A 9707-nucleotide genomic window follows, 5' to 3' on the forward strand; every position below is an offset into this window, starting at 1 on the left:
CTCCTTTGTCTTAATTGCCAAAAACAGGGAACATTTTACTGTAAATTAGTGTGTGTGTAGACAGCATTTCATGCAAAAATGAAAATATTTTACCAGCCAGAAGAAGAAACAGATGGAAAACCATTATTTAAACAACATTCAAATGAAGATTTCCATTCTGAAATGGAAAAGTCAATTTAAAAAAGTGCAACTCTTTATTTATTTTTTATAAAGGAGAGACCCACCCTTTGGTCTCAGGAACCAAATCTGTGGATCATTATGAAATAACTATTAGCTTGGTAACGTGTAAAAATTAGGGGCCAGGTTTCCAGCTGTTGTCAATTAGCATTGCTCTAGTGATTTAAATGATACCAAGCCAAGTTACACCAGATGAGGATCTGGCCCATATACCAGCACTAAAGAAAACAACACAAGGCTATAGTATTATTTTTATAGTACTTAAATGCCACAGTTACTAATAATTTCAGCACTACTGAGATATTGCCCATATCAAGAAGAGTTGTGTATCTAACTTCTCATATACTGGAAAATTTTGCCTGCTAGAGGGCACCTGAGGAGATGAAGGGCACCTACTGCAGTGAGGCTCGAGTTCTGCAAGTCAATTGATAAGAGGGGGACAATCAAATAATAGAGGCAGGGAGGAGAATGGGAAAACACGTTAAAAGAAGTTATGAGGATTTATAAATGTTAGCAAAATTGTCTTTGTGTTGAGTGAGGTAATCTTTATTAATCTGCTAGATTACACATTCCTTCCATCCTCTATGTATGGAAGCCAAGGCGGGTAAGAAGATAGCTATCTTAGGAAGTGCGATGCGACTGTCATACAACCGGGCTGTTTCTCATTCTAGTCTCACAAATGGATCATCACTGTGTGGTTTTATGTCCTCCTTTCACCTACTGTTGTAAGAGTGAAGATTTACAAAAAATATTAATACTAAGATTTAATCACATTTTGCGCATAATAAAACTCACTGGCTCTGCATATAAAATTATATTAGAGGCTGAAAGGGAAATATGAAGATTTTAAATAGCAATGACAGGCAGATAGTATGCAATATACTGGATCTGACTAAACGTTAGGCCAATAGTCCAAAAATAAAAAAGGGAGACAAGAAAAACAAAACGCTTGATTAATTAAGACGCTCTTGATTAATTAATTAGTAAACTCTTAGGGGAAAGGATTGTCTTTCTGTTCTGTGTTTGTGCAGTGTCTAGCAAAATGGGTCCTAATCCCTAGCGAGGGCTTGTCAGTGCTACCACATTAGAAATAGTAAATTACTACTACTACTTTGGAGAAAATGATTTTTTCTACCACCTCAGTTTTCTGGTGTAAAAAGTTTTACACTAATAAAATTAGATTTATATCAGATCGCGGGAGAGAAGGGGAGTACTTGACTATAAACTGAGGGGTTTCCCCTCACAAAGAAGAGCATTGAGAGGTTTGGTTTAGAAAAAACACTTCCTACCTCTGAACCACAAAAGTGGCTGTAAATCTGAAGGATAATGAGGTCCCACAGACCACCTTTTGAACTTGCTGCTGGGTGGACACCTAGCTCAAGATTTTAATTCTGATTGCCACAGGAGACAAATGAGAAAGGTCTCCTTTCCTGTTCATTCATTTGTTCCCTTCAGATATTTGTAACTTGGCTGATCTGCTATAGATTGTGACAGCTGCTTTCATTTGGATGATTGGAAACTAGGGAAAAAAAATCCAGGCAGGCACATTAAAAGAAAAATAACCCCAGAAATAACTAAAATATTTTAAAACCTAAAATAAAGGTCTTTTAACTGAAGCAAAATCACAAGAGTAAGTTTTGCTCCTACTTTTCCTGCTGCTGTTGCACAACATCAAAGGAGTATTGTCTTACAGGAACCAACAGCTACTCAAGCTGTACTGATTGCTACCCAGAAATGATCATGGTTAAGAATACCCCACAGGCTTGATCTCTCTCTCTTTCATCTCCTCCATTTAACATACTGTAAAAACTAAACAAACTGGTGAAACAAGACAACACAAGTGTTCACTGCAAGTATTCTGGGTAGTGCCAATGAATATTTTAGTTCTTGCTTACACTGGGGTATTTTGCACCAAAGTAGCTAACACAGATGCAAACCCTTAGTTTAGGCATGCTCTACCTGTGCATTAATACTCCTTATCCTGGTTTGAAACAAACAAAAAAAAATTCCAGTGTAAATAAGGCTTTAGTTTTAGTGGTGGCTCAATGTCAAAGGTTTGGACAAGATCGCCAAAGCTCACCTGAAATAGCCAAACCTCAGGGACCAAAATGCATTAGAAATAGTTAAAAAATAAAACAAAACACCAAATGAAAATTATTTTGCTTCTGAGCATAGATAAAACCACCAACCCAGAGTCAGAGTCAAACAAGACAAAGGTGTGTGTGCAGGGTGGGGGTATGGGGCGGGAGTGGGAAGAAAGAGAACACAAAATTATAACTCCTTCTGAGTCTGAAATTCTAACCTAGTAGCCAAAAATGGTTAGACGGTGCCCCTATTTTCAAAATACAGTCCTGCATTTGGGTTTGTACAATATCATGTTGCAGTCAGTCACTTTTACATAGTTCTGGTTTGAACACTAACGTCCGTGGGAAAATGGCAGACTGTAGGGGGTTAGTTGTCAGATGGGCAGGTGTGGCAGGCAGCACTATCAGCTTGGAAGGGAGAAGTAGGTGTCACCAAATACAGTGTTCAGGCAGATTCAGACCGATTCAGACCTATTACTGAACCCTTCACCCTACACTCGTACCAACGTGACAAAAATCACAGGGTGCTGACACCATCTTGAATTGTGGCAGATACCTCTTACTAGGAGAAATTGGGACAACCTGTATTTATAGTATTTTATACATATTACTGTAAGCATGTGGCTCCTACACCCTACTCCAAACAAAACTATATATTCTGTGACAAAGTTCCTCCTCTGCCTTAGTGGGTCCTGTGCTTATTGGCAGATTTGCTCGCCTCAGAGGTTCACGGCAGCCCTCAGTTTGGCCACTTTCGTGGCTCAAAACTGCCGTTCACTCAGTTAGCCTCATCACTGGCCAGCACGGGGAAAAGGAAGAAGAACAATGCCCGCAGTCTCTGCTGATCCACCTTCCTCTCTGGTGGAACCCACAGTCCAGGTCAACTCCTCCGATATCAAGTAGGGAGTTCGGGGAATGGGGGGAACCCGGGCCCGCCCTCTACTCCGGGTTCCAGCCCAGGGCCCTGTGGATTGCATCTGTCTACAGTGGCTCCTGGAACAGCTGCATGACAGCTACAACTCCCTGGGCTACTTCCCCATGGCCTCCTCCCAACACCTTCTTTATTCTCACCACAGGACCTTCCTCCTAATGTCTGATAATGCTTGTACTTCTCAGTCTTCCAGTAGTGCGCCCTCTCACTCTCAGCTTCTTGCACCTCCTGCTCCCAGCTCCTTGCATATACGCCACAAACTGAAGTGAGCTCCTTTTTAAACCCAGGTGCCCTGATTAGCCTGCCTGTCTTAATTGATTCTGGCAGCTTCTTGATTGGCTGCAGGTGTTTAATCAGCCTGTCTGCCTTAATTGTTTCCAGAAAGTTTCTGACTGTTCTGGAACCTTCCCTGTTCCCTTACCCAGGGGAAAGGGACCTGCTTAACCTGGGGCTAATATATCTGCCTTCTATCGTCAGTGAGGTACATCCTTACCTGTTCCCCGCCGGGGGCAGCACGTGATGATTGGAGAGCGCATGAGACGTGATTAGAGTCTCCGCAGCCGTGGTTTGCAATGCCACGGCCCGCTCCTGTCTGATCCTTCCTGGAAAAAAAAATCACTCTCCTGTAGCCCTCTGGCCTGGAGGGAGAAGGCTGCTGCTCCTGCTGCTAGGCCCTGGGTTCTCCCTGCTGCTACTGCTGCTCCAGCTGCTCCCCTAGCTGGGCCAGATACCATCCCCCTTCTCTGCTACCTTGTTGCTGGCTGGCTTCTGGACCCCCCACCCTTGGGTGCTGCTACTGCTCCAACTGCAGCCCCCTGGGGGGGGCCTGCTGGCCCGCTCCCCAGACGGGGGAAATGAGGGACCCCAGCCCCAGCCATTGCTGCTGCAGATACGACCATCATCACTACCTGTGAGGGGTCCTTTCTACCTGCCTGGCCACCGGGCTGCTGCCTGGAGCTGCTGGACCCCGAAGGAGGAGGGGAAGAGGCCATCTGCTGCTGGGGGAGCACAGAGGGACTCTGCAGACCACTGTGGAGAGGCCTTAAGGCTGAGTAATTTTTGAACTGTGCTCTTGTGGTGGGGGTTTTGACTGTGTTTGTGGGGACACAGGGAGTGTGGCATGGAGCCTGCCCCCCAGTCCATCTGTGTGTCACCCCCACCGCCACTGTCGTTGCTGCCCCCTCCACCACCCCCAGTGGACACTTACCATTTGCCTCAAGCTCCTGCCTCTGGGACTCCGCTGCTTGCTTGGCCTGCCACGCCCTTTCACCACCTTTTGGGCCTGAAGCAGCAGCCAGCCCGCACTGAATCTTTGCAAGCGCACGTGGGCGCACATGCCCCCCCCACCCTGGACTGACCCCCTTCAGCAAGCGCCCAGCTTTGTCCCTTGCTATCTGCCCTGTTTTGCCCCTTGCAGCCCTTTTGCCCTCCCCGTTACCCCAGCACCTCGCTAGCTTCAGTTTGTTTGCCTGTCCCGCACTTTTCCCTCTGCAGCTTTTGTTTGTTTGCCCCACCCTGGCCCCTCCCCCGCCTTCCTCTCCATCACCCCCCACAAGCCTCTACCTCAACCACCGCTGCCAAACCACCTGCCACCGCCCCCGCTGGGGCGCCAGCAGTGGTGGGCACCGGGGTGACCTCCGCTGCTGCCATGTCCCTCACCCCCTCAGTGTCTGGGGGAGCCCCCCCAGCCGGTGGGAAAGGCCAGCGTAAGAAGAAGGGGAAGGGCCCGCTAAAAAGACCAGGCCCTCCATGGCAGGGACTGTCCCCACTGCCGCGGCCCCACCACCGGCCGCGGCGTCCTTACCCGCTGCTCCCTCCACCAGCTCTGCGGGTGTACCTCTCCTGGCCCCCAGGGCATATGCCCAGGTGGCGGCAGCCCCCCCGCCTGCCGCTATGTCATCTCTCCTGCCAACCGCCTCCACTACCATCTATAGCTGCTGGGGCCTCTTTCCCACTATGACCAGGAAGCATGGCGTCTGTTGCCTCCTGGTGCCTGCCTCGCCCCAAGTGGAGACCTACGTGTGCGCGTTGGGGCCCACAGCCATTGTGGCGGCCTCCAAAATGTACGGGAAAGTGGTCTTCTCCTTGGCATTGGAGGCTGCCGCCCAGGAGGCGGTGGAGAAGGGCCTGGCGGTGGGGGGCATGGTCATCCCCCTGGAGCCGCTGGACGACCTGGGCATCCGCCTGGTCCTGACCTCCGCCCCTCCCTTTCTTCCCAATGCTGCCCTCTCCACCCTGGGGAAACCCATCTCTGTTGTCAGCCCTCTCCCACTGGGCTGCAAGGACCCCGCCCTCCGTCACATCCTCTCGTTCTGCTGGCAAGTGGAGCTTCAACTGCTGCCGGCGGTGCGTGATGGAGAAGCTCTTGAGGGGTCATTTTTGGTTCCCTACCAGGGGGCCCATTAACGGGGGCATTATTCTACAGAGGAGGCCCGGTGCTACCTCTGCCAGACGATGGGGCACGTCCGGAGGGACTGCCCCTTGGCCCGGCAAGGAGAGGCATCTGGGACCCCTGGGCCCCAGCAGGGTGACGGCCCTGTCATCGCCAGTGCCCCTGGCTGCCTGGCTCCTGGAGCTGCCCTTCCTCCTACTCAGTCCACCAGTGCTTCCGCTCGGGCTCAAGGGGTGCTTCCCCCAGCATGCCCAGACGAGCAGGAGAGCCCCGCCTTTGCTGCCTGCAATCTGGTGGGGCCCCTAGAGGAGGGTGCGGCAGGGATACCGCCAAGCATGGGAGAGGGCCTGCCCCAGGGGGAATCTTCCCTCCCTCATGACCCCCCACCACTGCCTCCCACAATCCCTGAGCCATCGCCCCTGCCCCCCAACATAACCCCTGTTAGCTGGCCCCCTGATGATGCCATGGAGGGCTGGGCCCTAGTCCAGGGGAAGCGGGGCAAGCGGAAGTCTCGAGCTCTGCTCCTTTCCACTGATGTGGAAGCCCCCCAGAAGACCAGAAAGGGGAGCACCGATGCCAAGCCTCTGCCTTGCCCGTGGGTGCGTTCCACCCACCGGTACCAGCTGGGGAAGACGTGGCAGCATGGGAGGGCAGTACCGTCCCTCCATCGGAGTCCCTTCCCTCCAAGGCCCCCGATGGAGCCCCTCCTGCCCCGTTACCATCCGGAGTCCTTGTGAGCCCCGAGGTGAGCGTCGCTTTGGGCACTGGCGGGGAGACCTCCGTGGTGGTGGAAGGAGAGCTCCCTTCCATCTACGAGGAGATCGAGGCCCTGGGTCTGATCCCGGTCACCCAGGGGGAGGATGACCCTCTGCCAGCAGGCCTCGATCTGAGCGACCTCACCCCGGCCCCCCCCTTCTCCATGCTCATTCCCTCTGACCGCTGCTTCCGCTCCCGCCTCCGAGGGTTCCCTGGGCTCCTCCATCTGCCCGGCCGCGGGTGGCACCCTGCTGTCGGCCGCCGAGCCCATTGAGGTGACGGCCAGTGCCATGCGGGTGGGACCCGAGCCCCATGGGCTGTCCCTCATGGGCATGGGGCAACCAACCTCCTTCCTGGGCGGGGACCCCACTGAAGATGCCGTGGCTACTACACCGGCCATGGTGCCAGAGCCCGGCATCATGGAGGGCCCCCTTCCCACCCCCCAGCTCCCTGAGCTTGATCGAGAGGGGCCATTTCCCAACGGCCTGGCTCCTGCCTTTGCCCTTCTCCCTGACTCTGCTCCTGACCCCTGCCCTTCTCCTACTCTGGATCCCTGCCCTGCCCCTGATGTCAACCCCGTCCCTGTCCCCTCCACCTCCCGTGACATCATTGCTGCCCCTGGGGCTGTCATCTCCTCACTCCCAGAGGATAACCTCCAGGGAGCAGCCTCTGTATTTCCCTGTCCTGACTCACCAGGGGCTGCTATCTTCCCTCTGCCACCCCCAATTGAGCCGGGGTTTGAGGGGGGCCGCGTGGCTCCAGCCCATTGTGCACCACGTCGGGGGTCTGCCCCTTGCCTGCCCGTTTCAGTGGGCCACAGGGCTGTGTCAGTGGTCCCTCCGGGGGAAAGCTGGGGGCTAGTGATCCCAGCCCCCCATATGCTGCGAGAGGAGCTGCGGGAATTCCTTGAGGATGTCCGTGGCTCCCGTAACAAGGTGCAGCTCGCTCTCCAGCGATGGGGGGGACTTCCATCAAATCCTTCGGGCCGCGAGAGCCCTCATGGGGGAAGGTAAGAGGACCAGGAAGCAGGCCACCGCAGCTGACCAGCAGGTCCACCTCTTCCGTGACTCCTTACTCACCTACGGGGTAGGTCACGGATGGTTGCACGGCCCGTTGGGAGCCACAAGCATCCCTGCCGGCGAGGATCCCCCCCAGCTCTCCTCATGGCACCTCTCACCATCGCAACGTTGAACACCTGGGGCTGTAGGATGGATCTCCGCAGGTGCCAGGTGCTCTCCTTCCTCCTGTGGTTTTCCTGCAGGAGACCCATGCGGATCCAGCCGCCGAAGATAGCTGGCGGCTGGAATGGGGGGACAGGGTATACTTTAGCCATCCCACAGTTCGTACGGCTCAAGTGGCGACCCTGTTCTCCCCGACCTATGGCCCGAGGTGCTGGGGGGTCGCCGAGGCTGTGCCAGGCCGCCTGCTGCACCTCCGGATCCGAATGGAGGGGCTCATGGTCAATCTTGTCAACGTCTATGCCCCGACATCGGGCCTGGAGCGGCTGTGTTTCTTTCAGCAGGCGTCCGCCTTCCGTGGCGGCCTTCCGTGGGGGAAGATCTCCTCGCGAAGCCCCTGCTACACAATCCCCAGCTCCATGTGCAGGTGGCGGAGTCCCTCTCGGTGCGCCAGAGGTCGGTCCTGGCAGAAATCACCAGAGTCGGAGACCTCCTGGACTATGACCGAGGAGACTGGCTGGATTCCCTGACACTCCCTCAGCGCATGGGGCTCTCCAGACCTCGTACTAAACTGCGCATACTTCAGGAGGTGAGGGCTGCTTTGCCGCCCGCTGCTCGGGTTTACCTTGACAGGGTCCTAAGGGAGGGCGTGCCCTGCCCACCCTCCACCCCAGGCCCTCCGGACCTTTTCATCGGGCCCCTGCCCTGTGGACCCGTGAGCCGGCTACACGAGCTGCAGCCGGTCTGTTTCCAGACCGCGCCAAGGAAACATCTATACATAGAATCATAGAATATCAGGGTTGGAAGGGACCTCAGGAGGTCATCTAGTCCAACCCCCTGCTCAAAGCAGGACCAATCCCCAATTAAATCATCCCAGCCAGGGCTTTGTCAAGCCTGACCTTAAAAACTTCTAAGGAAGGAGATTCTACCACCTCCCTAGTTAACACATTCCAGTGTTTCACCACCCTCTTGGTGAAAAAGTTTTTCCTAATATCCAACCTAAACCTCCCCCACTGCAACTTGAGACCATTACTCCTTGTCCTGTCCTCTTCTACCACTGAGAATAGTCTAGAACCATCCTCTCTGGAACCACCTCTCAGGTAGTTGAAAGTAGCTATCAAATCCCCCCTCATTCTTCTCTTCTGCAGACTAAACAATCCCAGTTCCCTCAGCTTCTCCTCATAAATCATGTGTTCCAGTCCCCTAATCACTTTTATTGCCCTCCGCTGGACTCTCTCCAATTTATCCACATCCTTCTTGTAGTGTGGGGCCCAAAACTGGACACAGTACTCCAGATGAGGCCTCACCAATGTCGAATAGAGGGGAACGATCACGTCCCTCGATCTGCTTGCTATGCCCCTACTTATACATCCCAAAATGCCATTGGCCTTCTTGGCAACAAGGGCACACTGCTGACTCATATCCAGCTTCTCGTCCATTGTCACCCCAAGGTCCTTTTCCGCAGAACTGCTGCCTAGCCATTCGGTCCCTAGTCTGTAGCGGTGCATTGGGTTCTTCCGTCCTAAGTGCAGGACCCTGCACTTATCCTTATTGAACCTCATCATATTTCTTTTGGCCCAATCCTCCAATTTGTCTAGGTCCCTCTGTATCCTATCCCTGCCCTCCAGCGTATCTACCACTCCTCCTAGTTTAGTATCATCCGCAAATTTGCTGAGGGTGCAATCCACACCATCCTCCAGATCATTTATGAAGATATTGAACAAAACCGGCCCCAGGACCGACCCCTGGGGCACTCCACTTGACACCGGCTGCCAACTAGACATGGAGCCATTGATCACTACCCGTTGAGCCCGACAATCTAGCCAACTTTCTACCCACCTTATAGTGCATTCATCCAGCCCATACTTCTTCAACTTGCTGACAAGAATACTGTGGGAGACCGTGTCAAAAGCTTTGCTAAAGTCAAGAAACGATACATCCACTGCTTTCCCTTCATCCACAGAACAGTAATCTCATCATAGAAGGCGATTAGATTAGTCAGGCATGACCTTCCCTTGGTGAATCCATGCTGACTGTTCCTGATCACTTTCCTCTCATGTAAGTGCTTCAGGATTGATTCTTTGAGGACCTGCTCCATGATTTTTCCGGGGACTGAGGTGAGGCTGACTGGCCTGTAGTTCCCAGGATCCTCCTTCTTCCCTTTTTTAAAGATGGGCACTACATTAGCC

General features: G+C 53.2%; 1 non-coding gene across 1 annotated transcript; it reads left to right on the forward strand.

Moving 5' to 3' along the window:
• Nucleotides 1-3662: 3662 nt before the first annotated feature.
• Nucleotides 3663-3789, forward strand: LOC141981148 (U8 small nucleolar RNA). The gene has a single exon (XR_012637690.1). It is a non-coding gene; the product is annotated as a U8 small nucleolar RNA (small nucleolar RNA).
• The last annotated feature ends 5918 nt before the right edge of the window (nt 3790-9707 follow it).

Source organism: Natator depressus, chromosome 1 (genome assembly GCF_965152275.1).
Source record: "Natator depressus isolate rNatDep1 chromosome 1, rNatDep2.hap1, whole genome shotgun sequence".
Classification (NCBI taxonomy): Eukaryota; Metazoa; Chordata; order Testudines; family Cheloniidae; genus Natator; species Natator depressus.